This window comes from Rhinoderma darwinii, unplaced genomic scaffold (genome assembly GCF_050947455.1).
Source record: "Rhinoderma darwinii isolate aRhiDar2 unplaced genomic scaffold, aRhiDar2.hap1 Scaffold_2142, whole genome shotgun sequence".
NCBI lineage: Eukaryota > Metazoa > Chordata > Amphibia > Anura > Rhinodermatidae > Rhinoderma > Rhinoderma darwinii.
The window spans coordinates 1-27,459 of NW_027462476.1; the positions used below are offsets into that span (position 1 = coordinate 1).

The following is a 27,459-nucleotide window of genomic DNA, read 5'->3' on the forward strand; positions in this document are numbered from 1 at the left end:
CTCCCTCTTGTGGCCTCCTGGAGGCAACTAGCTGTGCAAAAAAAAGACAGCCTGGCGGCCGGCTGTTGCAGTGTTGCCCTCTCAGGCAACACTGAGTGACTGACTGAGCCTCACCGTCTTATATAAAGTTCAGACGGAACTTTGCACGTGTCATAGTGGAGCCCTCAGGATTCCAGAGCCAGCTTTCTGACATCATAATGGGGCCTCAGAGATAAAAGCCTGGGCCCAGGCAGTGTTGGTCAGTGCTGCTCAGCAGGCAGCACTGGACTGGACTGGATTACAGCTGATACAAGGTGTGAAGGAACAAGGGGTGGCTGTGGGCATGCACTTGCTGCCGCTGCCAGTGTTTATCTGCATGGCAGCAGGGCATTTGGGCGTTGCCAGGAAGGCGTTTTTATGTAGATTCCTCCTCTTTCAGCACTGCATTGTGGTGCAAGCAAAAGAAGCAAATCCTGTCTGGCTTCCTCTCCGGCCTTTATTCACCTCCCGTGTAGCTGTGAGTGTGTGAGCCTGCAGGGCCCCATGGAATTGCCTAGAAGTAGGCTGAATCGCTGCAAGGGCTGAACAGCAGTATCGGGCAGGCTCGGGCAACGCGCGGCCCGTTCGGGTTATCGCTTCTCGGCCTTTTGGCTAAGATCAAGTGTAGTATCTGTTCTTATCAGTTTAATATCTGATACGTCCCCTATCTGGGGACCATATATTAAATGGATTTTTAGAACAGGGAGATGGAAATAGAGCTTGCTCTGTCCACTCCACGCATTGACCTGGTATTGCAGTATTTCCAGGACCGGTGCACCCTTTCCTTATGTGTTGACTAAAAGCAGATTCCAAAAGTGTTTTTTGTCTTTGCTATTGTTTCTGTCTTTCTGAAGGGATCTCCCCTTTTAATCCCATTATTTCAACACCTGTTGGACAATGCATGAGTGATAATGAGCTCATTGATTAAATGCAATTAATGAATAGATTGCCACCTCTTGTTGTGTGTCGTCTGTGTTTCTGTGTTTCCGGCATTTCACATTGGAACACCTCATTCACCTTCCTTGTCTTCTCTCCGCCCTCCCTTTTAGGTAAGTTAAAGAGCTGCACCTGAGCCAGCCACTGATTGATTGATTGATTGATTGATTGATTGATTGATTGATTGATTGATTGATTGATGCAGCACAACAGTCAAATAGTGGAGTGGAGTAGGGGAACAGCAAACAGCCAATAAAGCAGCCCGCCCGCTCGCCTGCCCGCCACAATGGACCTACCTGTGTACACTAGATGGATGTGATGGAATGTACTGTCGTCCCTACATTTCAAGAAGAAGTAAGAATTGCAGTTGCAACAAAGCCTTGCTTGCCTACAAAGAGAGCAGCAATTTGGATTTGTTACTATGTTACCTAGAAGAATAACAAACTGTGCAAGGATGGAGGTTGTAGGAGCAAGGAGAAGTTGTCTGTAAAGTTGGTGGATGCCTATTTTCCATTTTGCAGTCCCTTGTCTCCCTCTTGTGGCCTCCTGGAGGCAACTAGCTGTGCAAAAAAAAGACAGCCTGGCGGCCGGCTGTTGCAGTGTTGCCCTCTCAGGCAACACTGAGTGACTGACTGAGCCTCACCGTCTTATATAAAGTTCAGACGGAACTTTGCACGTGTCATAGTGGAGCCCTCAGGATTCCAGAGCCAGCTTTCTGACATCATAATGGGGCCTCAGAGATAAAAGCCTGGGCCCAGGCAGTGTTGGTCAGTGCTGCTCAGCAGGCAGCACTGGACTGGACTGGATTACAGCTGATACAAGGTGTGAAGGAACAAGGGGTGGCTGTGGGCATGCACTTGCTGCCGCTGCCAGTGTTTATCTGCATGGCAGCAGGGCATTTGGGCGTTGCCAGGAAGGCGTTTTTATGTAGATTCCTCCTCTTTCAGCACTGCATTGTGGTGCAAGCAAAAGAAGCAAATCCTGTCTGGCTTCCTCTCCGGCCTTTATTCACCTCCCGTGTAGCTGTGAGTGTGTGAGCCTGCAGGGCCCCATGGAATTGCCTAGAAGTAGGCTGAATCGCTGCAAGGGCTGAACAGCAGTATCGGGCAGGCTCGGGCAACGCGCGGCCCGTTCGGGTTATCGCTTCTCGGCCTTTTGGCTAAGATCAAGTGTAGTATCTGTTCTTATCAGTTTAATATCTGATACGTCCCCTATCTGGGGACCATATATTAAATGGATTTTTAGAACAGGGAGATGGAAATAGAGCTTGCTCTGTCCACTCCACGCATTGACCTGGTATTGCAGTATTTCCAGGACCGGTGCACCCTTTCCTTATGTGTTGACTAAAAGCAGATTCCAAAAGTGTTTTTTGTCTTTGCTATTGTTTCTGTCTTTCTGAAGGGATCTCCCCTTTTAATCCCATTATTTCAACACCTGTTGGACAATGCATGAGTGATAATGAGCTCATTGATTAAATGCAATTAATGAATAGATTGCCACCTCTTGTTGTGTGTCGTCTGTGTTTCTGTGTTTCCGGCATTTCACATTGGAACACCTCATTCACCTTCCTTGTCTTCTCTCCGCCCTCCCTTTTAGGTAAGTTAAAGAGCTGCACCTGAGCCAGCCACTGATTGATTGATTGATTGATTGATTGATTGATTGATTGATTGATTGATGCAGCACAACAGTCAAATAGTGGAGTGGAGTAGGGGAACAGCAAACAGCCAATAAAGCAGCCCGCCCGCTCGCCTGCCCGCCACAATGGACCTACCTGTGTACACTAGATGGATGTGATGGAATGTACTGTCGTCCCTACATTTCAAGAAGAAGTAAGAATTGCAGTTGCAACAAAGCCTTGCTTGCCTACAAAGAGAGCAGCAATTTGGATTTGTTACTATGTTACCTAGAAGAATAACAAACTGTGCAAGGATGGAGGTTGTAGGAGCAAGGAGAAGTTGTCTGTAAAGTTGGTGGATGCCTATTTTCCATTTTGCAGTCCCTTGTCTCCCTCTTGTGGCCTCCTGGAGGCAACTAGCTGTGCAAAAAAAAGACAGCCTGGCGGCCGGCTGTTGCAGTGTTGCCCTCTCAGGCAACACTGAGTGACTGACTGAGCCTCACCGTCTTATATAAAGTTCAGACGGAACTTTGCACGTGTCATAGTGGAGCCCTCAGGATTCCAGAGCCAGCTTTCTGACATCATAATGGGGCCTCAGAGATAAAAGCCTGGGCCCAGGCAGTGTTGGTCAGTGCTGCTCAGCAGGCAGCACTGGACTGGACTGGATTACAGCTGATACAAGGTGTGAAGGAACAAGGGGTGGCTGTGGGCATGCACTTGCTGCCGCTGCCAGTGTTTATCTGCATGGCAGCAGGGCATTTGGGCGTTGCCAGGAAGGCGTTTTTATGTAGATTCCTCCTCTTTCAGCACTGCATTGTGGTGCAAGCAAAAGAAGCAAATCCTGTCTGGCTTCCTCTCCGGCCTTTATTCACCTCCCGTGTAGCTGTGAGTGTGTGAGCCTGCAGGGCCCCATGGAATTGCCTAGAAGTAGGCTGAATCGCTGCAAGGGCTGAACAGCAGTATCGGGCAGGCTCGGGCAACGCGCGGCCCGTTCGGGTTATCGCTTCTCGGCCTTTTGGCTAAGATCAAGTGTAGTATCTGTTCTTATCAGTTTAATATCTGATACGTCCCCTATCTGGGGACCATATATTAAATGGATTTTTAGAACAGGGAGATGGAAATAGAGCTTGCTCTGTCCACTCCACGCATTGACCTGGTATTGCAGTATTTCCAGGACCGGTGCACCCTTTCCTTATGTGTTGACTAAAAGCAGATTCCAAAAGTGTTTTTTGTCTTTGCTATTGTTTCTGTCTTTCTGAAGGGATCTCCCCTTTTAATCCCATTATTTCAACACCTGTTGGACAATGCATGAGTGATAATGAGCTCATTGATTAAATGCAATTAATGAATAGATTGCCACCTCTTGTTGTGTGTCGTCTGTGTTTCTGTGTTTCCGGCATTTCACATTGGAACACCTCATTCACCTTCCTTGTCTTCTCTCCGCCCTCCCTTTTAGGTAAGTTAAAGAGCTGCACCTGAGCCAGCCACTGATTGATTGATTGATTGATTGATTGATTGATTGATTGATTGATGCAGCACAACAGTCAAATAGTGGAGTGGAGTAGGGGAACAGCAAACAGCCAATAAAGCAGCCCGCCCGCTCGCCTGCCCGCCACAATGGACCTACCTGTGTACACTAGATGGATGTGATGGAATGTACTGTCGTCCCTACATTTCAAGAAGAAGTAAGAATTGCAGTTGCAACAAAGCCTTGCTTGCCTACAAAGAGAGCAGCAATTTGGATTTGTTACTATGTTACCTAGAAGAATAACAAACTGTGCAAGGATGGAGGTTGTAGGAGCAAGGAGAAGTTGTCTGTAAAGTTGGTGGATGCCTATTTTCCATTTTGCAGTCCCTTGTCTCCCTCTTGTGGCCTCCTGGAGGCAACTAGCTGTGCAAAAAAAAGACAGCCTGGCGGCCGGCTGTTGCAGTGTTGCCCTCTCAGGCAACACTGAGTGACTGACTGAGCCTCACCGTCTTATATAAAGTTCAGACGGAACTTTGCACGTGTCATAGTGGAGCCCTCAGGATTCCAGAGCCAGCTTTCTGACATCATAATGGGGCCTCAGAGATAAAAGCCTGGGCCCAGGCAGTGTTGGTCAGTGCTGCTCAGCAGGCAGCACTGGACTGGACTGGATTACAGCTGATACAAGGTGTGAAGGAACAAGGGGTGGCTGTGGGCATGCACTTGCTGCCGCTGCCAGTGTTTATCTGCATGGCAGCAGGGCATTTGGGCGTTGCCAGGAAGGCGTTTTTATGTAGATTCCTCCTCTTTCAGCACTGCATTGTGGTGCAAGCAAAAGAAGCAAATCCTGTCTGGCTTCCTCTCCGGCCTTTATTCACCTCCTGTGTAGCTGTGAGTGTGTGAGCCTGCAGGGCCCCATGGAATTGCCTAGAAGTAGGCTGAATCGCTGCAAGGGCTGAACAGCAGTATCGGGCAGGCTCGGGCAACGCGCGGCCCGTTCGGGTTATCGCTTCTCGGCCTTTTGGCTAAGATCAAGTGTAGTATCTGTTCTTATCAGTTTAATATCTGATACGTCCCCTATCTGGGGACCATATATTAAATGGATTTTTAGAACAGGGAGATGGAAATAGAGCTTGCTCTGTCCACTCCACGCATTGACCTGGTATTGCAGTATTTCCAGGACCGGTGCACCCTTTCCTTATGTGTTGACTAAAAGCAGATTCCAAAAGTGTTTTTTGTCTTTGCTATTGTTTCTGTCTTTCTGAAGGGATCTCCCCTTTTAATCCCATTATTTCAACACCTGTTGGACAATGCATGAGTGATAATGAGCTCATTGATTAAATGCAATTAATGAATAGATTGCCACCTCTTGTTGTGTGTCGTCTGTGTTTCTGTGTTTCCGGCATTTCACATTGGAACACCTCATTCACCTTCCTTGTCTTCTCTCCGCCCTCCCTTTTAGGTAAGTTAAAGAGCTGCACCTGAGCCAGCCACTGATTGATTGATTGATTGATTGATTGATTGATGCAGCACAACAGTCAAATAGTGGAGTGGAGTAGGGGAACAGCAAACAGCCAATAAAGCAGCCCGCCCGCTCGCCTGCCCGCCACAATGGACCTACCTGTGTACACTAGATGGATGTGATGGAATGTACTGTCGTCCCTACATTTCAAGAAGAAGTAAGAATTGCAGTTGCAACAAAGCCTTGCTTGCCTACAAAGAGAGCAGCAATTTGGATTTGTTACTATGTTACCTAGAAGAATAACAAACTGTGCAAGGATGGAGGTTGTAGGAGCAAGGAGAAGTTGTCTGTAAAGTTGGTGGATGCCTATTTTCCATTTTGCAGTCCCTTGTCTCCCTCTTGTGGCCTCCTGGAGGCAACTAGCTGTGCAAAAAAAAGACAGCCTGGCGGCCGGCTGTTGCAGTGTTGCCCTCTCAGGCAACACTGAGTGACTGACTGAGCCTCACCGTCTTATATAAAGTTCAGACGGAACTTTGCACGTGTCATAGTGGAGCCCTCAGGATTCCAGAGCCAGCTTTCTGACATCATAATGGGGCCTCAGAGATAAAAGCCTGGGCCCAGGCAGTGTTGGTCAGTGCTGCTCAGCAGGCAGCACTGGACTGGACTGGATTACAGCTGATACAAGGTGTGAAGGAACAAGGGGTGGCTGTGGGCATGCACTTGCTGCCGCTGCCAGTGTTTATCTGCATGGCAGCAGGGCATTTGGGCGTTGCCAGGAAGGCGTTTTTATGTCGATTCCTCCTCTTTCAGCACTGCATTGTGGTGCAAGCAAAAGAAGCAAATCCTGTCTGGCTTCCTCTCCGGCCTTTATTCACCTCCCGTGTAGCTGTGAGTGTGTGAGCCTGCAGGGCCCCATGGAATTGCCTAGAAGTAGGCTGAATCGCTGCAAGGGCTGAACAGCAGTATCGGGCAGGCTCGGGCAACGCGCGGCCCGTTCGGGTTATCGCTTCTCGGCCTTTTGGCTAAGATCAAGTGTAGTATCTGTTCTTATCAGTTTAATATCTGATACGTCCCCTATCTGGGGACCATATATTAAATGGATTTTTAGAACAGGGAGATGGAAATAGAGCTTGCTCTGTCCACTCCACGCATTGACCTGGTATTGCAGTATTTCCAGGACCGGTGCACCCTTTCCTTATGTGTTGACTAAAAGCAGATTCCAAAAGTGTTTTTTGTCTTTGCTATTGTTTCTGTCTTTCTGAAGGGATCTCCCCTTTTAATCCCATTATTTCAACACCTGTTGGACAATGCATGAGTGATAATGAGCTCATTGATTAAATGCAATTAATGAATAGATTGCCACCTCTTGTTGTGTGTCGTCTGTGTTTCTGTGTTTCCGGCATTTCACATTGGAACACCTCATTCACCTTCCTTGTCTTCTCTCCGCCCTCCCTTTAACCCCTTCCCGCTCCTTGACGTACTATTACGTCATGGCAGCTGTATCGTTCGCGCTCCATGCCGTAATAGTACGTCTCGGGAGTAACGGCCGTTTCGGCCGTCCTCCCGACACATACAGGAGCTGTGACGCTGCTGTCTTGTTCAGCAGCTGTCACAGCTCCTACAGCGGGGACCGATCGCTGTGTCCCCGCTGATTAACCCCTTAAAAGCCGCGTTCTATAGAGATCGCGGCTTTTTAGGGGTTAAGCTGCCATCGCCGGCCTGCTACGCGATAGCGGCCGGCGATGGTGACTATGGCAACCGGACACCAAACAATGGCTTCCGGCTATGCCATAGACGGAAGCCTAGTGGGTCCTGACAACGTCAGGACCCACTATGCTTGCTGTCAGTGAGTAGCTGACAGTTCTAATACACTGCACTACGCATGTAGTGCAGTGTATTAGAATAGCGATCAGGGCCTCCTGCCCTCATGTCCCCTAGTGTGACAAAGTAATAAAGTAAAAAAAAAGTTAAAAAAAGATGTGTAAAAATAAGAAAATAAAAGTTTTAAAAGTAATAAAAGTAAAAGTCCCACTTTTTCCCTTATCAGGCCTTTATTATTAATAAAAATATATAAACAAACAAATAAACTATACATAATTGGTATCGCCGCGTCCGTAACGGCCTGAACTACAAAAATATTTTGTTATTTATCCCGCACGGTGAACGCCGTAAAAAAAAATATTAATAAACCGTACCACAATCACAATTGTTTGGTCACTTCACCTCCCAAAAAATGGAATAAAAAGAGATCAAAAAGTCGCATGTACCGAAAAATGGTACTGATGGAAAATACAGTTCGTTACGCAAAAAATAAGTCCTCGCACGGCTTTATTGATTGAAAAATAAAAACGTTATGGCTCTTAGAATAAGGTAACACAAAAAGTGAATGATTGTTTACAAAACGTACTTTATTGTGCAAACGCCATAAGACATAAAAAAAAACTATAAACATCTGGTATCGCCGTGATCGTATCGCCCCGCAGAATAAAGTTAATATATCATTTATAGCGCACGGTGAACGCTGTAAAAAAAAAAGTATACAAAAACAATAGTACAATTGCTGTTTTTTAGGCACCACGCCACCTAAAAATGGAATAAAAACTGATCAAAAAGCCGCATGCACCCCATGAAAACTACAATGGATTCCTCAAGGGGTCTAGTTTCCAAATTGGGGTCACTTTTGGGGGGTTTCCAATGTTTTGGCACCACAAGACCTCTTCAAACCGGACATGGTGCCTAATAAAAACGAGGGCTCAAAATCCGCTAGGTGCTCCTTTGCTTCGGAGGCCGGTGCTTCAGTCCATTACCGCCCGAGGGCCACATGTGGGATATTTCTCTAAACTGCAGAATCTGGGCAATAAGTATTGAGTTGCGTTTCTCTGATAAATCCTTTTGTGTTATAAAAAAAATGGTATAAAAAGAGTAAATGTCACCTCTACTTTGCTCTAAATTTCTGTGAAACACCTAAAGGGTTCATAAACTTTCTAAATGCTGTTGTGAATACTTTGAGGGGTCTAGTTTCTAAAATGGGGTGTTTGATAGGGGTTTCTAATATATGGGCCCCTCAAAGCAACTTCAGAAATGAACTGGAACCTAAAAAAATAAATAAATGAGGCAATACTTCGCTTCTTACATTATACTGATAATGAGCCGTGCCCACTCCGAGATGACCCCAGTTTTGACCGTTTGTATAAACGGAGACCCCTATTAGACCGTTCCAGTGCCCGGTTTTCCCAAGCATACACCCCCGAGAAGTGTTTTTCTATTGATGAGTCCCTGGTACATTTTAAAGGGAGGGTTCAATTCCGCCAGTACCTGCCAGGTAAGAGGGCAAGGTATGGCGTGAAGATGTATAAGCTGCGAGAGTGCATCAGGGTATACCTACAGGTTTAGGATATATGAAGGAAAGGCCACCCCCAAACCAGACTGCATCCTGGACTACAATAGGTACATGGGAGGGATGGACTTGTCAAATCAAGTCCTGAAGCCCTACAGCGCCATGCGGTGAGGTATAAGAAGCTGGCCGGGCACATCATACAGATGGCTTTGTACAATGCGTATGTGCTACGTCGATGTGCAGGCCAGAGGGGAACTTTCCTGGAATTTCAAGATCTAATCTTTAGGGACCAGGAAGGGGGGGCGCATCGTACCAGGGCAACACTTTCCAGGAGAAGGTCCCCAAACCGGTGGAAAGGGAAAGAGTCAAAAGAGGTGCAGAGTCTGCTATAAGAGGGGGATAAGGAAGAACACAATATACCAATGTGACACGTGTCCCGAAAAACCAGGGCTCTGTATAAAAGATTGTTTTAAAATGTATCATACATCCCTTGATTTTCAATTTACCCTGATGCACTCCGCACAGCTTACCCCCCTCATCTTTCCCTTCTGAGCCCTGCCGTATGCCCAGGCAGCTGATAACAGCCACATGTAGGGTATTGTCGTACCCAGGAGAACCCACATTACAATTTAAGGGGTGTATATCTCCGGTGGCGCATGCTGGGCACACTATATTGGACACTGAAATGGCATATACATATATAAAATTGCAAATCTCACACTGCACCATCTGCTGCGCATTATCTTTTACACAGTACCTGTGGGGTCAAAATGCTCACTACACCTCTAGATGAATGTCTTAAGGGGTGTAGTTTTTAAAATGGGGTCACTTCTCGGGGGTTTCAACTGTACTGGTACCTCAGGGGCTTCTGCACACATGACTTAGCACCAGAAAAGCTCCAGTAGGCCAAATGGTGGTCCTTTCCTTCTGAGCCCTCCCATGGGCCCAAAGGGCAGTTTATCACCACAAATGGGGTATTGCCGCACTAAGGACAAATTGGGCAACAAAATGGGGTATGTTGTTCCTTGTGAAAATAAGAAATTTTGATCAAAAATGACATCTTATTGGAAAAAATATCATTTTTTTCATTTCACAGCCCAATTCAAATAGGTGCTGTGAAAAAACTGTGCGGTCAAAATGATAACAAAAACCATAAATGAATTCCTTGAGGGGTGTAGTTTCCAAAATGGGGTCACTTCTGGTGGGTTTCCATTGCTTTGATACCTCTGGGGCTCTGCAAATGCAACATGGCACCCGAAAACCAATCCAGCAAAATCTGGACTCCAACAAACACATAGCGCTCCTTTCCGTCTGAGCCCTCCCATGGGCCCAAACGGCAGTTTATCACCACAAATGGGGTATTGCCGCACTAAGGACAAATTGGGCAACAAAATGGGGTATGTTGTTCCCTGTGAAAATAAGAAATTTTGATCAAAAATGACATCTTATTGGAAAAAATATAATTTTTTTCATTTCACAGCCCAATTCAAATAGGTGCTGTGAAAAACCTGTGCGGTCAAAATGATAACAAAAACCATAAATGAATTCCTTGAGGGGTGTAGTTTCCAAAATGGGGTCACTTCTGGTGGGTTTCCATTGCTTTGATACCTCTGGGGCTCTGCAAATGCGACATGGCACCCGAAAACCAATCCAGCAAAATCTGGACTCCAACAAACACATAGCGCTCCTTTCCTTCTGAGCCCTCCCATGGGCCCAAACGGCAGTTTATCACCACAAATGGGGTATTGCCGCACTAAGGACAAATTGGGCAACAAAATGGGGTATGTTGTTCCCTGTGAAAATAAGAAAATTTGATCAAAAATGACATTTTATTGGAAAAAATATCATTTTTTTCATTTCACAGCCCAATTCAAATAGGTGCTGTGAAAAAACTGTGCGGTCAAAATGATAACAAAAACCATAAATGAATTCCTTGAGGGGTGTAATTTCCAAAATGGGGTCACTTCTGGTGGGTTTCCATTGTTTTGATACCTCAACGCCTCTTCAAACCTGGCATGCTGCCTAAAATATATTCTAATAAAAAAGAGGCCTCAAAATGCACTAGGTGCTTCTTTGCTTCTAGGGCTTGTGTTTTAGTCCACGAGCGCAGTAGGGCCACATGTGGGACATTTCTAAAAACTGCAGAATCTGGACAATACATATTTGTAGTGTTTCTCTGGTAAAACCTTCTCTGTTACTAAAAAAAAATTGAATAAAATTGAAATTCAGCAGAAAAAATGAAATTTGCAAATTTAATTTCCACTTTGCTTTAATTCCTGTGAAATGCCTGAAGGGTTAAAAAACTTTCTATATGCTGTTTTGAATACTTTGAGGGGTCTAGTTTTTAAAATGGGGTGTTTTATGGGGGTTTCTAACACATAGTCCCCTCAAATCCACTTCAGAACTGAACTGGCACCTTCAAAAAAAGGCTTTTGAAATTTTCTTAAGAATATGAGAAATTGCTGTTTATGTTCTAAGCCTTGTAACGTCCAAGAAAAATAAAAGAATGTTCAAAAAACGATGCCAATCAAAAGTAGACATATGGGAAATGTGAACTAGTAACTATTTTGGGTGGTATAACCGTCTGTTTTTCAAGCAGATGCATTTAAATTCTGAAAAATGCTATTTTTTGTAAATTTTCTCTAAATTTTGCAATTTTTCACAAATAAAGACTGAATATATCGACCAAATTTTACCACGAACATGAAGCCCAAAGTGTCACGAGAAAACAATCTCAGAATCGCTTGGATAGGTTTAAGCATTCCGACGTTATTACCACATAAAGTGAAATATGTCAGATTTGAAAAATGGGCTCTGAGCCTTAAGGCCCAAACTAGGCTGCGTCCTTAAGGGGTTAAGGTAAGTTAAAGAGCTGCACCTGAGCCAGCCACTGATTGATTGATTGATTGATTGATTGATTGATTGATTGATTGATTGATTGATTGATTGATTGATTGATGCAGCACAACAGTCAAATAGTGGAGTGGAGTAGGGGAACAGCAAACAGCCAATAAAGCAGCCCGCCCGCTCGCCTGCCCGCCACAATGGACCTACCTGTGTACACTAGATGGATGTGATGGAATGTACTGTCGTCCCTACATTTCAAGAAGAAGTAAGAATTGCAGTTGCAACAAAGCCTTGCTTGCCTACAAAGAGAGCAGCAATTTGGATTTGTTACTATGTTACCTAGAAGAATAACAAACTGTGCAAGGATGGAGGTTGTAGGAGCAAGGAGAAGTTGTCTGTAAAGTTGGTGGATGCCTATTTTCCATTTTGCAGTCCCTTGTCTCCCTCTTGTGGCCTCCTGGAGGCAACTAGCTGTGCAAAAAAAAGACAGCCTGGCGGCCGGCTGTTGCAGTGTTGCCCTCTCAGGCAACACTGAGTGACTGACTGAGCCTCACCGTCTTATATAAAGTTCAGACGGAACTTTGCACGTGTCATAGTGGAGCCCTCAGGATTCCAGAGCCAGCTTTCTGACATCATAATGGGGCCTCAGAGATAAAAGCCTGGGCCCAGGCAGTGTTGGTCAGTGCTGCTCAGCAGGCAGCACTGGACTGGACTGGATTACAGCTGATACAAGGTGTGAAGGAACAAGGGGTGGCTGTGGGCATGCACTTGCTGCCGCTGCCAGTGTTTATCTGCATGGCAGCAGGGCATTTGGGCGTTGCCAGGAAGGCGTTTTTATGTAGATTCCTCCTCTTTCAGCACTGCATTGTGGTGCAAGCAAAAGAAGCAAATCCTGTCTGGCTTCCTCTCCGGCCTTTATTCACCTCCCGTGTAGCTGTGAGTGTGTGAGCCTGCAGGGCCCCATGGAATTGCCTAGAAGTAGGCTGAATCGCTGCAAGGGCTGAACAGCAGTATCGGGCAGGCTCGGGCAACGCGCGGCCCGTTTGGGTTATCGCTTCTCGGCCTTTTGGCTAAGATCAAGTGTAGTATCTGTTCTTATCAGTTTAATATCTGATACGTCCCCTATCTGGGGACCATATATTAAATGGATTTTTAGAACAGGGAGATGGAAATAGAGCTTGCTCTGTCCACTCCACGCATTGACCTGGTATTGCAGTATTTCCAGGACCGGTTCACCCTTTCCTTATGTGTTGACTAAAAGCAGATTCCAAAAGTGTTTTTTGTCTTTGCTATTGTTTCTGTCTTTCTGAAGGGATCTCCCCTTTTAATCCCATTATTTCAACACCTGTTGGACAATGCATGAGTGATAATGAGCTCATTGATTAAATGCAATTAATGAATAGATTGCCACCTCTTGTTGTGTGTCGTCTGTGTTTCTGTGTTTCCGGCATTTCACATTGGAACACCTCAGTCACCTTCCTTGTCTTCTCTCCGCCCTCCCTTTTAGGTAAGTTAAAGAGCTGCACCTGAGCCAGCCACTGATTGATTGATTGATTGATTGATTGATTGATTGATTGATGCAGCACAACAGTCAAATAGTGGAGTGGAGTAGGGGAACAGCAAACAGCCAATAAAGCAGCCCGCCCGCTCGCCTGCCCGCCACAATGGACCTACCTGTGTACACTAGATGGATGTGATGGAATGTACTGTCGTCCCTACATTTCAAGAAGAAGTAAGAATTGCAGTTGCAACAAAGCCTTGCTTGCCTACAAAGAGAGCAGCAATTTGGATTTGTTACTATGTTACCTAGAAGAATAACAAACTGTGCAAGGATGGAGGTTGTAGGAGCAAGGAGAAGTTGTCTGTAAAGTTGGTGGATGCCTATTTTCCATTTTGCAGTCCCTTGTCTCCCTCTTGTGGCCTCCTGGAGGCAACTAGCTGTGCAAAAAAAAGACAGCCTGGCGGCCGGCTGTTGCAGTGTTGCCCTCTCAGGCAACACTGAGTGACTGACTGAGCCTCACCGTCTTATATAAAGTTCAGACGGAACTTTGCACGTGTCATAGTGGAGCCCTCAGGATTCCAGAGCCAGCTTTCTGACATCATAATGGGGCCTCAGAGATAAAAGCCTGGGCCCAGGCAGTGTTGGTCAGTGCTGCTCAGCAGGCAGCACTGGACTGGACTGGATTACAGCTGATACAAGTTGTGAAGGAACAAGGGGTGGCTGTGGGCATGCACTTGCTGCCGCTGCCAGTGTTTATCTGCATGGCAGCAGGGCATTTGGGCGTTGCCAGGAAGGCGTTTTTATGTAGATTCCTCCTCTTTCAGCACTGCATTGTGGTGCAAGCAAAAGAAGCAAATCCTGTCTGGCTTCCTCTCCGGCCTTTATTCACCTCCCGTGTAGCTGTGAGTGTGTGAGCCTGCAGGGCCCCATGGAATTGCCTAGAAGTAGGCTGAATCGCTGCAAGGGCTGAACAGCAGTATCGGGCAGGCTCGGGCAACGCGCGGCCCGTTCGGGTTATCGCTTCTCGGCCTTTTGGCTAAGATCAAGTGTAGTATCTGTTCTTATCAGTTTAATATCTGATACGTCCCCTATCTGGGGACCATATATTAAATGGATTTTTAGAACAGGGAGATGGAAATAGAGCTTGCTCTGTCCACTCCACGCATTGACCTGGTATTGCAGTATTTCCAGGACCGGTGCACCCTTTCCTTATGTGTTGACTAAAAGCAGATTCCAAAAGTGTTTTTTGTCTTTGCTATTGTTTCTGTCTTTCTGAAGGGATCTCCCCTTTTAATCCCATTATTTCAACACCTGTTGGACAATGCATGAGTGATAATGAGCTCATTGATTAAATGCAATTAATGAATAGATTGCCACCTCTTGTTGTGTGTCGTCTGTGTTTCTGTGTTTCCGGCATTTCACATTGGAACACCTCATTCACCTTCCTTGTCTTCTCTCCGCCCTCCCTTTTAGGTAAGTTAAAGAGCTGCACCTGAGCCAGCCACTGATTGATTGATTGATTGATTGATTGATTGATTGATTGATTGATTGATTGATTGATGCAGCACAACAGTCAAATAGTGGAGTGGAGTAGGGGAACAGCAAACAGCCAATAAAGCAGCCCGCCCGCTCGCCTGCCCGCCACAATGGACCTACCTGTGTACACTAGATGGATGTGATGGAATGTACTGTCGTCCCTACATTTCAAGAAGAAGTAAGAATTGCAGTTGCAACAAAGCCTTGCTTGCCTACAAAGAGAGCAGCAATTTGGATTTGTTACTATGTTACCTAGAAGAATAACAAACTGTGCAAGGATGGAGGTTGTAGGAGCAAGGAGAAGTTGTCTGTAAAGTTGGTGGATGCCTATTTTCCATTTTGCAGTCCCTTGTCTCCCTCTTGTGGCCTCCTGGAGGCAACTAGCTGTGCAAAAAAAAGACAGCCTGGCGGCCGGCTGTTGCAGTGTTGCCCTCTCAGGCAACACTGAGTGACTGACTGAGCCTCACCGTCTTATATAAAGTTCAGACGGAACTTTGCACGTGTCATAGTGGAGCCCTCAGGATTCCAGAGCCAGCTTTCTGACATCATAATGGGGCCTCAGAGATAAAAGCCTGGGCCCAGGCAGTGTTGGTCAGTGCTGCTCAGCAGGCAGCACTGGACTGGACTGGATTACAGCTGATACAAGGTGTGAAGGAACAAGGGGTGGCTGTGGGCATGCACTTGCTGCCGCTGCCAGTGTTTATCTGCATGGCAGCAGGGCATTTGGGCGTTGCCAGGAAGGCGTTTTTATGTAGATTCCTCCTCTTTCAGCACTGCATTGTGGTGCAAGCAAAAGAAGCAAATCCTGTCTGGCTTCCTCTCCGGCCTTTATTCACCTCCCGTGTAGCTGTGAGTGTGTGAGCCTGCAGGGCCCCATGGAATTGCCTAGAAGTAGGCTGAATCGCTGCAAGGGCTGAACAGCAGTATCGGGCAGGCTCGGGCAACGCGCGGCCCGTTCGGGTTATCGCTTCTCGGCCTTTTGGCTAAGATCAAGTGTAGTATCTGTTCTTATCAGTTTATCTGATACGTCCCCTATCTGGGGACCATATATTAAATGGATTTTTAGAACAGGGAGATGGAAATAGAGCTTGCTCTGTCCACTCCACGCATTGACCTGGTATTGCAGTATTTCCAGGACCGGTGCACCCTTTCCTTATGTGTTGACTAAAAGCAGATTCCAAAAGTGTTTTTTGTCTTTGCTATTGTTTCTGTCTTTCTGAAGGGATCTCCCCTTTTAATCCCATTATTTCAACACCTGTTGGACAATGCATGAGTGATAATGAGCTCATTGATTAAATGCAATTAATGAATAGATTGCCACCTCTTGTTGTGTGTCGTCTGTGTTTCTGTGTTTCCGGCATTTCACATTGGAACACCTCATTCACCTTCCTTGTCTTCTCTCCGCCCTCCCTTTTAGGTAAGTTAAAGAGCTGCACCTGAGCCAGCCACTGATTGATTGATTGATTGATTGATTGATTGATTGATTGATTGATGCAGCACAACAGTCAAATAGTGGAGTGGAGTAGGGGAACAGCAAACAGCCAATAAAGCAGCCCGCCCGCTCGCCTGCCCGCCACAATGGACCTACCTGTGTACACTAGATGGATGTGATGGAATGTACTGTCGTCCCTACATTTCAAGAAGAAGTAAGAATTGCAGTTGCAACAAAGCCTTGCTTGCCTACAAAGAGAGCAGCAATTTGGATTTGTTACTATGTTACCTAGAAGAATAACAAACTGTGCAAGGATGGAGGTTGTAGGAGCAAGGAGAAGTTGTCTGTAAAGTTGGTGGATGCCTATTTTCCATTTTGCAGTCCCTTGTCTCCCTCTTGTGGCCTCCTGGAGGCAACTAGCTGTGCAAAAAAAAGACAGCCTGGCGGCCGGCTGTTGCAGTGTTGCCCTCTCAGGCAACACTGAGTGACTGACTGAGCCTCACCGTCTTATATAAAGTTCAGACGGAACTTTGCACGTGTCATAGTGGAGCCCTCAGGATTCCAGAGCCAGCTTTCTGACATCATAATGGGGCCTCAGAGATAAAAGCCTGGGCCCAGGCAGTGTTGGTCAGTGCTGCTCAGCAGGCAGCACTGGACTGGACTGGATTACAGCTGATACAAGGTGTGAAGGAACAAGGGGTGGCTGTGGGCATGCACTTGCTGCCGCTGCCAGTGTTTATCTGCATGGCAGCAGGGCATTTGGGCGTTGCCAGGAAGGAGTTTTTATGTAGATTCCTCCTCTTTCAGCACTGCATTGTGGTGCAAGCAAAAGAAGCAAATCCTGTCTGGCTTCCTCTCCGGCCTTTATTCACCTCCCGTGTAGCTGTGAGTGTGTGAGCCTGCAGGGCCCCATGGAATTGCCTAGAAGTAGGCTGAATCGCTGCAAGGGCTGAACAGCAGTATCGGGCAGGCTCGGGCAACGCGCGGCCCGTTCGGGTTATCGCTTCTCGGCCTTTTGGCTAAGATCAAGTGTAGTATCTGTTCTTATCAGTTTAATATCTGATACGTCCCCTATCTGGGGACCATATATTAAATGGATTTTTAGAACAGGGAGATGGAAATAGAGCTTGCTCTGTCCACTCCACGCATTGACCTGGTATTGCAGTATTTCCAGGACCGGTGCACCCTTTCCTTATGTGTTGACTAAAAGCAGATTCCAAAAGTGTTTTTTGTCTTTGCTATTGTTTCTGTCTTTCTGAAGGGATCTCCCCTTTTAATCCCATTATTTCAACACCTGTTGGACAATGCATGAGTGATAATGAGCTCATTGATTAAATGCAATTAATGAATAGATTGCCACCTCTTGTTGTGTGTCGTCTGTGTTTCTGTGTTTCCGGCATTTCACATTGGAACACCTCATTCACCTTCCTTGTCTTCTCTCCGCCCTCCCTTTTAGGTAAGTTAAAGAGCTGCACCTGAGCCAGCCACTGATTGATTGATTGATTGATTGATTGATTGATTGATTGATTGATTGATTGATTGATGCAGCACAACAGTCAAATAGTGGAGTGGAGTAGGGGAACAGCAAACAGCCAATAAAGCAGCCCGCCCGCTCGCCTGCCCGCCACAATGGACCTACCTGTGTACACTAGATGGATGTGATGGAATGTACTGTCGTCCCTACATTTCAAGAAGAAGTAAGAATTGCAGTTGCAACAAAGCCTTGCTTGCCTACAAAGAGAGCAGCAATTTGGATTTGTTACTATGTTACCTAGAAGAATAACAAACTGTGCAAGGATGGAGGTTGTAGGAGCAAGGAGAAGTTGTCTGTAAAGTTGGTGGATGCCTATTTTCCATTTTGCAGTCCCTTGTCTCCCTCTTGTGGCCTCCTGGAGGCAACTAGCTGTGCAAAAAAAAGACAGCCTGGCGGCCGGCTGTTGCAGTGTTGCCCTCTCAGGCAACACTGAGTGACTGACTGAGCTTCACCGTCTTATATAAAGTTCAGACGGAACTTTGCACGTGTCATAGTGGAGCCCTCAGGATTCCAGAGCCAGCTTTCTGACATCATAATGGGGCCTCAGAGATAAAAGCCTGGGCCCAGGCAGTGTTGGTCAGTGCTGCTCAGCAGGCAGCACTGGACTGGACTGGATTACAGCTGATACAAGGTGTGAAGGAACAAGGGGTGGCTGTGGGCATGCACTTGCTGCCGCTGCCAGTGTTTATCTGCATGGCAGCAGGGCATTTGGGCGTTGCCAGGAAGGCGTTTTTATGTAGATTCCTCCTCTTTCAGCACTGCATTGTGGTGCAAGCAAAAGAAGCAAATCCTGTCTGGCTTCCTCTCCGGCCTTTATTCACCTCCCGTGTAGCTGTGAGTGTGTGAGCCTGCAGGGCCCCATGGAATTGCCTAGAAGTAGGCTGAATCGCTGCAAGGGCTGAACAGCAGTATCGGGCAGGCTCGGGCAACGCGCGGCCCGTTCGGGTTATCGCTTCTCGGCCTTTTGGCTAAGATCAAGTGTAGTATCTGTTCTTATCAGTTTAATATCTGATACGTCCCCTATCTGGGGACCATATATTAAATGGATTTTTAGAACAGGGAGATGGAAATAGAGCTTGCTCTGTCCACTCCACGCATTGACCTGGTATTGCAGTATTTCCAGGACCGGTGCACCCTTTCCTTATGTGTTGACTAAAAGCAGATTCCAAAAGTGTTTTTTGTCTTTGCTATTGTTTCTGTCTTTCTGAAGGGATCTCCCCTTTTAATCCCATTATTTCAACACCTGTTGGACAATGCATGAGTGATAATGAGCTCATTGATTAAATGCAATTAATGAATAGATTGCCACCTCTTGTTGTGTGTCGTCTGTGTTTCTGTGTTTCCGGCATTTCACATTGGAACACCTCATTCACCTTCCTTGTCTTCTCTCCGCCCTCCCTTTTAGGTAAGTTAAAGAGCTGCACCTGAGCCAGCCACTGATTGATTGATTGATTGATTGATTGATTGATTGATTGATTGATTGATTGATTGATTGATGCAGCACAACAGTCAAATAGTGGAGTGGAGTAGGGGAACAGCAAACAGCCAATAAAGCAGCCCGCCCGCTCGCCTGCCCGCCACAATGGACCTACCTGTGTACACTAGATGGATGTGATGGAATGTACTGTCGTCCCTACATTTCAAGAAGAAGTAAGAATTGCAGTTGCAACAAAGCCTTGCTTGCCTACAAAGAGAGCAGCAATTTGGATTTGTTACTATGTTACCTAGAAGAATAACAAACTGTGCAAGGATGGAGGTTGTAGGAGCAAGGAGAAGTTGTCTGTAAAGTTGGTGGATGCCTATTTTCCATTTTGCAGTCCCTTGTCTCCCTCTTGTGGCCTCCTGGAGGCAACTAGCTGTGCAAAAAAAAGACAGCCTGGCGGCCGGCTGTTGCAGTGTTGCCCTCTCAGGCAACACTGAGTGACTGACTGAGCCTCACCGTCTTATATAAAGTTCAGACGGAACTTTGCACGTGTCATAGTGGAGCCCTCAGGATTCCAGAGCCAGCTTTCTGACATCATAATGGGGCCTCAGAGATAAAAGCCTGGGCCCAGGCAGTGTTGGTCAGTGCTGCTCAGCAGGCAGCACTGGACTGGACTGGATTACAGCTGATACAAGGTGTGAAGGAACAAGGGGTGGCTGTGGGCATGCACTTGCTGCCGCTGCCAGTGTTTATCTGCATGGCAGCAGGGCATTTGGGCGTTGCCAGGAAGGCGTTTTTATGTAGATTCCTCCTCTTTCAGCACTGCATTGTGGTGCAAGCAAAAGAAGCAAATCCTGTCTGGCTTCCTCTCCGGCCTTTATTCACCTCCCGTGTAGCTGTGAGTGTGTGAGCCTGCAGGGCCCCATGGAATTGCCTAGAAGTAGGCTGAATCGCTGCAAGGGCTGAACAGCAGTATCGGGCAGGCTCGGGCAACGCGCGGCCCGTTCGGGTTATCGCTTCTCGGCCTTTTGGCTAAGATCAAGTGTAGTATCTGTTCTTATCAGTTTAATATCTGATACGTCCCCTATCTGGGGACCATATATTAAATGGATTTTTAGAACAGGGAGATGGAAATAGAGCTTGCTCTGTCCACTCCACGCATTGACCTGGTATTGCAGTATTTCCAGGACCGGTGCACCCTTTCCTTATGTGTTGACTAAAAGCAGATTCCAAAAGTGTTTTTTGTCTTTGCTATTGTTTCTGTCTTTCTGAAGGGATCTCCCCTTTTAATCCCATTATTTCAACACCTGTTGGACAATGCATGAGTGATAATGAGCTCATTGATTAAATGCAATTAATGAATAGATTGCCACCTCTTGTTGTGTGTCGTCTGTGTTTCTGTGTTTCCGGCATTTCACATTGGAACACCTCATTCACCTTCCTTGTCTTCTCTCCGCCCTCCCTTTTAGGTAAGTTAAAGAGCTGCACCTGAGCCAGCCACTGATTGATTGATTGATTGATTGATTGATTGATTGATTGATTGATTGATTGATTGATTGATTGATGCAGCACAACAGTCAAATAGTGGAGTGGAGTAGGGGAACAGCAAACAGCCAATAAAGCAGCCCGCCCGCTCGCCTGCCCGCCACAATGGACCTACCTGTGTACACTAGATGGATGTGATGGAATGTACTGTCGTCCCTACATTTCAAGAAGAAGTAAGAATTGCAGTTGCAACAAAGCCTTGCTTGCCTACAAAGAGAGCAGCAATTTGGATTTGTTACTATGTTACCTAGAAGAATAACAAACTGTGCAAGGATGGAGGTTGTAGGAGCAAGGAGAAGTTGTCTGTAAAGTTGGTGGATGCCTATTTTCCATTTTGCAGTCCCTTGTCTCCCTCTTGTGGCCTCCTGGAGGCAACTAGCTGTGCAAAAAAAAGACAGCCTGGCGGCCGGCTGTTGCAGTGTTGCCCTCTCAGGCAACACTGAGTGACTGACTGAGCCTCACCGTCTTATATAAAGTTCAGACGGAACTTTGCACGTGTCATAGTGGAGCCCTCAGGATTCCAGAGCCAGCTTTCTGACATCATAATGGGGCCTCAGAGATAAAAGCCTGGGCCCAGGCAGTGTTGGTCAGTGCTGCTCAGCAGGCAGCACTGGACTGGACTGGATTACAGCTGATACAAGGTGTGAAGGAACAAGGGGTGGCTGTGGGCATGCACTTGCTGCCGCTGCCAGTGTTTATCTGCATGGCAGCAGGGCATTTGGGCGTTGCCAGGAAGGCGTTTTTATGTAGATTCCTCCTCTTTCAGCACTGCATTGTGGTGCAAGCAAAAGAAGCAAATCCTGTCTGGCTTCCTCTCCGGCCTTTATTCACCTCCCGTGTAGCTGTGAGTGTGTGAGCCTGCAGGGCCCCATGGAATTGCCTAGAAGTAGGCTGAATCGCTGCAAGGGCTGAACAGCAGTATCGGGCAGGCTCGGGCAACGCGCGGCCCGTTCGGGTTATCGCTTCTCGGCCTTTTGGCTAAGATCAAGTGTAGTATCTGTTCTTATCAGTTTAATATCTGATACGTCCCCTATCTGGGGACCATATATTAAATGGATTTTTAGAACAGGGAGATGGAAATAGAGCTTGCTCTGTCCACTCCACGCATTGACCTGGTATTGCAGTATTTCCAGGACCGGTGCACCCTTTCCTTATGTGTTGACTAAAAGCAGATTCCAAAAGTGTTTTTTGTCTTTGCTATTGTTTCTGTCTTTCTGAAGGGATCTCCCCTTTTAATCCCATTATTTCAACACCTGTTGGACAATGCATGAGTGATAATGAGCTCATTGATTAAATGCAATTAATGAATAGATTGCCACCTCTTGTTGTGTGTCGTCTGTGTTTCTGTGTTTCCGGCATTTCACATTGGAACACCTCATTCACCTTCCTTGTCTTCTCTCCGCCCTCCCTTTTAGGTAAGTTAAAGAGCTGCACCTGAGCCAGCCACTGATTGATTGATTGATTGATTGATTGATTGATTGATTGATTGATTGATGCAGCACAACAGTCAAATAGTGGAGTGGAGTAGGGGAACAGCAAACAGCCAATAAAGCAGCCCGCCCGCTCGCCTGCCCGCCACAATGGACCTACCTGTGTACACTAGATGGATGTGATGGAATGTACTGTCGTCCCTACATTTCAAGAAGAAGTAAGAATTGCAGTTGCAACAAAGCCTTGCTTGCCTACAAAGAGAGCAGCAATTTGGATTTGTTACTATGTTACCTAGAAGAATAACAAACTGTGGAAGGATGGAGGTTGTAGGAGCAAGGAGAAGTTGTCTGTAAAGTTGGTGGATGCCTATTTTCCATTTTGCAGTCCCTTGTCTCCCTCTTGTGGCCTCCTGGAGGCAACTAGCTGTGCAAAAAAAAGACAGCCTGGCGGCCGGCTGTTGCAGTGTTGCCCTCTCAGGCAACACTGAGTGACTGACTGAGCCTCACCGTCTTATATAAAGTTCAGACGGAACTTTGCACGTGTCATAGTGGAGCCCTCAGGATTCCAGAGCCAGCTTTCTGACATCATAATGGGGCCTCAGAGATAAAAGCCTGGGCCCAGGCAGTGTTGGTCAGTGCTGCTCAGCAGGCAGCACTGGACTGGACTGGATTACAGCTGATACAAGGTGTGAAGGAACAAGGGGTGGCTGTGGGCATGCACTTGCTGCCGCTGCCAGTGTTTATCTGCATGGCAGCAGGGCATTTGGGCGTTGCCAGGAAGGCGTTTTTATGTAGATTCCTCCTCTTTCAGCACTGCATTGTGGTGCAAGCAAAAGAAGCAAATCCTGTCTGGCTTCCTCTCCGGCCTTTATTCACCTCCCGTGTAGCTGTGAGTGTGTGAGCCTGCAGGGCCCCATGGAATTGCCTAGAAGTAGGCTGAATCGCTGCAAGGGCTGAACAGCAGTATCGGGCAGGCTCGGGCAACGCGCGGCCCGTTCGGGTTATCGCTTCTCGGCCTTTTGGCTAAGATCAAGTGTAGTATCTGTTCTTATCAGTTTAATATCTGATACGTCCCCTATCTGGGGACCATATATTAAATGGATTTTTAGAACAGGGAGATGGAAATAGAGCTTGCTCTGTCCACTCCACGCATTGACCTGGTATTGCAGTATTTCCAGGACCGGTGCACCCTTTCCTTATGTGTTGACTAAAAGCAGATTCCAAAAGTGTTTTTTGTCTTTGCTATTGTTTCTGTCTTTCTGAAGGGATCTCCCCTTTTAATCCCATTATTTCAACACCTGTTGGACAATGCATGAGTGATAATGAGCTCATTGATTAAATGCAATTAATGAATAGATTGCCACCTCTTGTTGTGTGTCGTCTGTGTTTCTGTGTTTCCGGCATTTCACATTGGAACACCTCATTCACCTTCCTTGTCTTCTCTCCGCCCTCCCTTTTAGGTAAGTTAAAGAGCTGCACCTGAGCCAGCCACTGATTGATTGATTGATTGATTGATTGATTGATTGATTGATTGATTGATTGATTGATTGATTGATGCAGCACAACAGTCAAATAGTGGAGTGGAGTAGGGGAACAGCAAACAGCCAATAAAGCAGCCCGCCCGCTCGCCTGCCCGCCACAATGGACCTACCTGTGTACACTAGATGGATGTGATGGAATGTACTGTCGTCCCTACATTTCAAGAAGAAGTAAGAATTGCAGTTGCAACAAAGCCTTGCTTGCCTACAAAGAGAGCAGCAATTTGGATTTGTTACTATGTTACCTAGAAGAATAACAAACTGTGCAAGGATGGAGGTTGTAGGAGCAAGGAGAAGTTGTCTGTAAAGTTGGTGGATGCCTATTTTCCATTTTGCAGTCCCTTGTCTCCCTCTTGTGGCCTCCTGGAGGCAACTAGCTGTGCAAAAAAAAGACAGCCTGGCGGCCGGCTGTTGCAGTGTTGCCCTCTCAGGCAACACTGAGTGACTGACTGAGCCTCACCGTCTTATATAAAGTTCAGACGGAACTTTGCACGTGTCATAGTGGAGCCCTCAGGATTCCAGAGCCAGCTTTCTGACATCATAATGGGGCCTCAGAGATAAAAGCCTGGGCCCAGGCAGTGTTGGTCAGTGCTGCTCAGCAGGCAGCACTGGACTGGACTGGATTACAGCTGATACAAGGTGTGAAGGAACAAGGGGTGGCTGTGGGCATGCACTTGCTGCCGCTGCCAGTGTTTATCTGCATGGCAGCAGGGCATTTGGGCGTTGCCAGGAAGGCGTTTTTATGTAGATTCCTCCTCTTTCAGCACTGCATTGTGGTGCAAGCAAAAGAAGCAAATCCTGTCTGGCTTCCTCTCCGGCCTTTATTCACCTCCCGTGTAGCTGTGAGTGTGTGAGCCTGCAGGGCCCCATGGAATTGCCTAGAAGTAGGCTGAATCGCTGCAAGGGCTGAACAGCAGTATCGGGCAGGCTCGGGCAACGCGCGGCCCGTTCGGGTTATCGCTTCTCGGCCTTTTGGCTAAGATCAAGTGTAGTATCTGTTCTTATCAGTTTAATATCTGATACGTCCCCTATCTGGGGACCATATATTAAATGGATTTTTAGAACAGGGAGATGGAAATAGAGCTTGCTCTGTCCACTCCACGCATTGACCTGGTATTGCAGTATTTCCAGGACCGGTGCACCCTTTCCTTATGTGTTGACTAAAAGCAGATTCCAAAAGTGTTTTTTGTCTTTGCTATTGTTTCTGTCTTTCTGAAGGGATCTCCCCTTTTAATCCCATTATTTCAACACCTGTTGGACAATGCATGAGTGATAATGAGCTCATTGATTAAATGCAATTAATGAATAGATTGCCACCTCTTGTTGTGTGTCGTCTGTGTTTCTGTGTTTCCGGCATTTCACATTGGAACACCTCATTCACCTTCCTTGTCTTCTCTCCGCCCTCCCTTTTAGGTAAGTTAAAGAGCTGCACCTGAGCCAGCCACTGATTGATTGATTGATTGATTGATTGATTGATTGATTGATTGATGCAGCACAACAGTCAAATAGTGGAGTGGAGTAGGGGAACAGCAAACAGCCAATAAAGCAGCCCGCCCGCTCGCCTGCCCGCCACAATGGACCTACCTGTGTACACTAGATGGATGTGATGGAATGTACTGTCGTCCCTACATTTCAAGAAGAAGTAAGAATTGCAGTTGCAACAAAGCCTTGCTTGCCTACAAAGAGAGCAGCAATTTGGATTTGTTACTATGTTACCTAGAAGAATAACAAACTGTGCAAGGATGGAGGTTGTAGGAGCAAGGAGAAGTTGTCTGTAAAGTTGGTGGATGCCTATTTTCCATTTTGCAGTCCCTTGTCTCCCTCTTGTGGCCTCCTGGAGGCAACTAGCTGTGCAAAAAAAAGACAGCCTGGCGGCCGGCTGTTGCAGTGTTGCCCTCTCAGGCAACACTGAGTGACTGACTGAGCCTCACCGTCTTATATAAAGTTCAAACGGAACTTTGCACGTGTCATAGTGGAGCCCTCAGGATTCCAGAGCCAGCTTTCTGACATCATAATGGGGCCTCAGAGATAAAAGCCTGGGCCCAGGCAGTGTTGGTCAGTGCTGCTCAGCAGGCAGCACTGGACTGGACTGGATTACAGCTGATACAAGGTGTGAAGGAACAAGGGGTGGCTGTGGGCATGCACTTGCTGCCGCTGCCAGTGTTTATCTGCATGGCAGCAGGGCATTTGGGCGTTGCCAGGAAGGCGTTTTTATGTAGATTCCTCCTCTTTCAGCACTGCATTGTGGTGCAAGCAAAAGAAGCAAATCCTGTCTGGCTTCCTCTCCGGCCTTTATTCACCTCCCGTGTAGCTGTGAGTGTGTGAGCCTGCAGGGCCCCATGGAATTGCCTAGAAGTAGGCTGAATCGCTGCAAGGGCTGAACAGCAGTATCGGGCAGGCTCGGGCAACGCGCGGCCCGTTCGGGTTATCGCTTCTCGGCCTTTTGGCTAAGATCAAGTGTAGTATCTGTTCTTATCAGTTTAATATCTGATACGTCCCCTATCTGGGGACCATATATTAAATGGATTTTTAGAACAGGGAGATGGAAATAGAGCTTGCTCTGTCCACTCCACGCATTGACCTGGTATTGCAGTATTTCCAGGACCGGTGCACCCTTTCCTTATGTGTTGACTAAAAGCAGATTCCAAAAGTGTTTTTTGTCTTTGCTATTGTTTCTGTCTTTCTGAAGGGATCTCCCCTTTTAATCCCATTATTTCAACACCTGTTGGACAATGCATGAGTGATAATGAGCTCACTGATTAAATGCAATTAATGAATAGATTGCCACCTCTTGTTGTGTGTCGTCTGTGTTTCTGTGTTTCCGGCATTTCACATTGGAACACCTCATTCACCTTCCTTGTCTTCTCTCCGCCCTCCCTTTTAGGTAAGTTAAAGAGCTGCACCTGAGCCAGCCACTGATTGATTGATTGATTGATTGATTGATTGATTGATTGATTGATTGATTGATTGATTGATTGATTGATTGATGCAGCACAACAGTCAAATAGTGGAGTGGAGTAGGGGAACAGCAAACAGCCAATAAAGCAGCCCGCCCCCTCGCCTGCCCGCCACAATGGACCTACCTGTGTACACTAGATGGATGTGATGGAATGTACTGTCGTCCCTACATTTCAAGAAGAAGTAAGAATTGCAGTTGCAACAAAGCCTTGCTTGCCTACAAAGAGAGCAGCAATTTGGATTTGTTACTATGTTACCTAGAAGAATAACAAACTGTGCAAGGATGGAGGTTGTAGGAGCAAGGAGAAGTTGTCTGTAAAGTTGGTGGATGCCTATTTTCCATTTTGCAGTCCCTTGTCTCCCTCTTGTGGCCTCCTGGAGGCAACTAGCTGTGCAAAAAAAAGACAGCCTGGCGGCCGGCTGTTGCAGTGTTGCCCTCTCAGGCAACACTGAGTGACTGACTGAGCCTCACCGTCTTATATAAAGTTCAGACGGAACTTTGCACGTGTCATAGTGGAGCCCTCAGGATTCCAGAGCCAGCTTTCTGACATCATAATGGGGCCTCAGAGATAAAAGCCTGGGCCCAGGCAGTGTTGGTCAGTGCTGCTCAGCAGGCAGCACTGGACTGGACTGGATTACAGCTGATACAAGGTGTGAAGGAACAAGGGGTGGCTGTGGGCATGCACTTGCTGCCGCTGCCAGTGTTTATCTGCATGGCAGCAGGGCATTTGGGCGTTGCCAGGAAGGCGTTTTTATGTAGATTCCTCCTCTTTCAGCACTGCATTGTGGTGCAAGCAAAAGAAGCAAATCCTGTCTGGCTTCCTCTCCGGCCTTTATTCACCTCCCGTGTAGCTGTGAGTGTGTGAGCCTGCAGGGCCCCAT

At 46.9% G+C, this 27,459-nt stretch overlaps 15 non-coding genes across 15 annotated transcripts; all 15 read left to right on the top strand.

Moving 5' to 3' along the window:
• Positions 1 to 610: 610 nt before the first annotated feature.
• Positions 611 to 801, top strand: LOC142701607 (U2 spliceosomal RNA). The gene has a single exon (XR_012866945.1). It is a non-coding gene; the product is annotated as a U2 spliceosomal RNA (small nuclear RNA).
• Positions 802 to 2,093: 1,292 nt separating this feature from the next.
• LOC142701619 (U2 spliceosomal RNA) lies at positions 2,094 to 2,284 on the top strand. Its single transcript, XR_012866956.1, has one exon. It is a non-coding gene; the product is annotated as a U2 spliceosomal RNA (small nuclear RNA).
• A 1,284-nt stretch (positions 2,285 to 3,568) lies between these two features.
• Positions 3,569 to 3,759, top strand: LOC142701631 (U2 spliceosomal RNA). The gene has a single exon (XR_012866967.1). It is a non-coding gene; the product is annotated as a U2 spliceosomal RNA (small nuclear RNA).
• Positions 3,760 to 5,039: 1,280 nt separating this feature from the next.
• Positions 5,040 to 5,230, top strand: LOC142701635 (U2 spliceosomal RNA). Its single transcript, XR_012866970.1, has one exon. It is a non-coding gene; the product is annotated as a U2 spliceosomal RNA (small nuclear RNA).
• A 1,268-nt stretch (positions 5,231 to 6,498) lies between these two features.
• Positions 6,499 to 6,689, top strand: LOC142701596 (U2 spliceosomal RNA). The gene has a single exon (XR_012866935.1). It is a non-coding gene; the product is annotated as a U2 spliceosomal RNA (small nuclear RNA).
• Positions 6,690 to 12,730: 6,041 nt separating this feature from the next.
• On the top strand, positions 12,731 to 12,921 carry LOC142701632 (U2 spliceosomal RNA). The gene has a single exon (XR_012866968.1). It is a non-coding gene; the product is annotated as a U2 spliceosomal RNA (small nuclear RNA).
• A 1,276-nt stretch (positions 12,922 to 14,197) lies between these two features.
• Positions 14,198 to 14,388, top strand: LOC142701597 (U2 spliceosomal RNA). Its single transcript, XR_012866936.1, has one exon. It is a non-coding gene; the product is annotated as a U2 spliceosomal RNA (small nuclear RNA).
• Positions 14,389 to 15,680: 1,292 nt separating this feature from the next.
• Positions 15,681 to 15,868, top strand: LOC142701634 (U2 spliceosomal RNA). The gene has a single exon (XR_012866969.1). It is a non-coding gene; the product is annotated as a U2 spliceosomal RNA (small nuclear RNA).
• A 1,280-nt stretch (positions 15,869 to 17,148) lies between these two features.
• Positions 17,149 to 17,339, top strand: LOC142701598 (U2 spliceosomal RNA). The gene has a single exon (XR_012866937.1). It is a non-coding gene; the product is annotated as a U2 spliceosomal RNA (small nuclear RNA).
• Positions 17,340 to 18,631: 1,292 nt separating this feature from the next.
• Positions 18,632 to 18,822, top strand: LOC142701599 (U2 spliceosomal RNA). Its single transcript, XR_012866938.1, has one exon. It is a non-coding gene; the product is annotated as a U2 spliceosomal RNA (small nuclear RNA).
• Positions 18,823 to 20,118: 1,296 nt separating this feature from the next.
• On the top strand, positions 20,119 to 20,309 carry LOC142701601 (U2 spliceosomal RNA). The gene has a single exon (XR_012866939.1). It is a non-coding gene; the product is annotated as a U2 spliceosomal RNA (small nuclear RNA).
• Positions 20,310 to 21,609: 1,300 nt separating this feature from the next.
• Positions 21,610 to 21,800, top strand: LOC142701602 (U2 spliceosomal RNA). Its single transcript, XR_012866940.1, has one exon. It is a non-coding gene; the product is annotated as a U2 spliceosomal RNA (small nuclear RNA).
• A 1,284-nt stretch (positions 21,801 to 23,084) lies between these two features.
• Positions 23,085 to 23,275, top strand: LOC142701603 (U2 spliceosomal RNA). Its single transcript, XR_012866941.1, has one exon. It is a non-coding gene; the product is annotated as a U2 spliceosomal RNA (small nuclear RNA).
• Positions 23,276 to 24,575: 1,300 nt separating this feature from the next.
• On the top strand, positions 24,576 to 24,766 carry LOC142701604 (U2 spliceosomal RNA). Its single transcript, XR_012866942.1, has one exon. It is a non-coding gene; the product is annotated as a U2 spliceosomal RNA (small nuclear RNA).
• Positions 24,767 to 26,046: 1,280 nt separating this feature from the next.
• Positions 26,047 to 26,237, top strand: LOC142701605 (U2 spliceosomal RNA). Its single transcript, XR_012866943.1, has one exon. It is a non-coding gene; the product is annotated as a U2 spliceosomal RNA (small nuclear RNA).
• Positions 26,238 to 27,459: the final 1,222 nt, after the last annotated feature.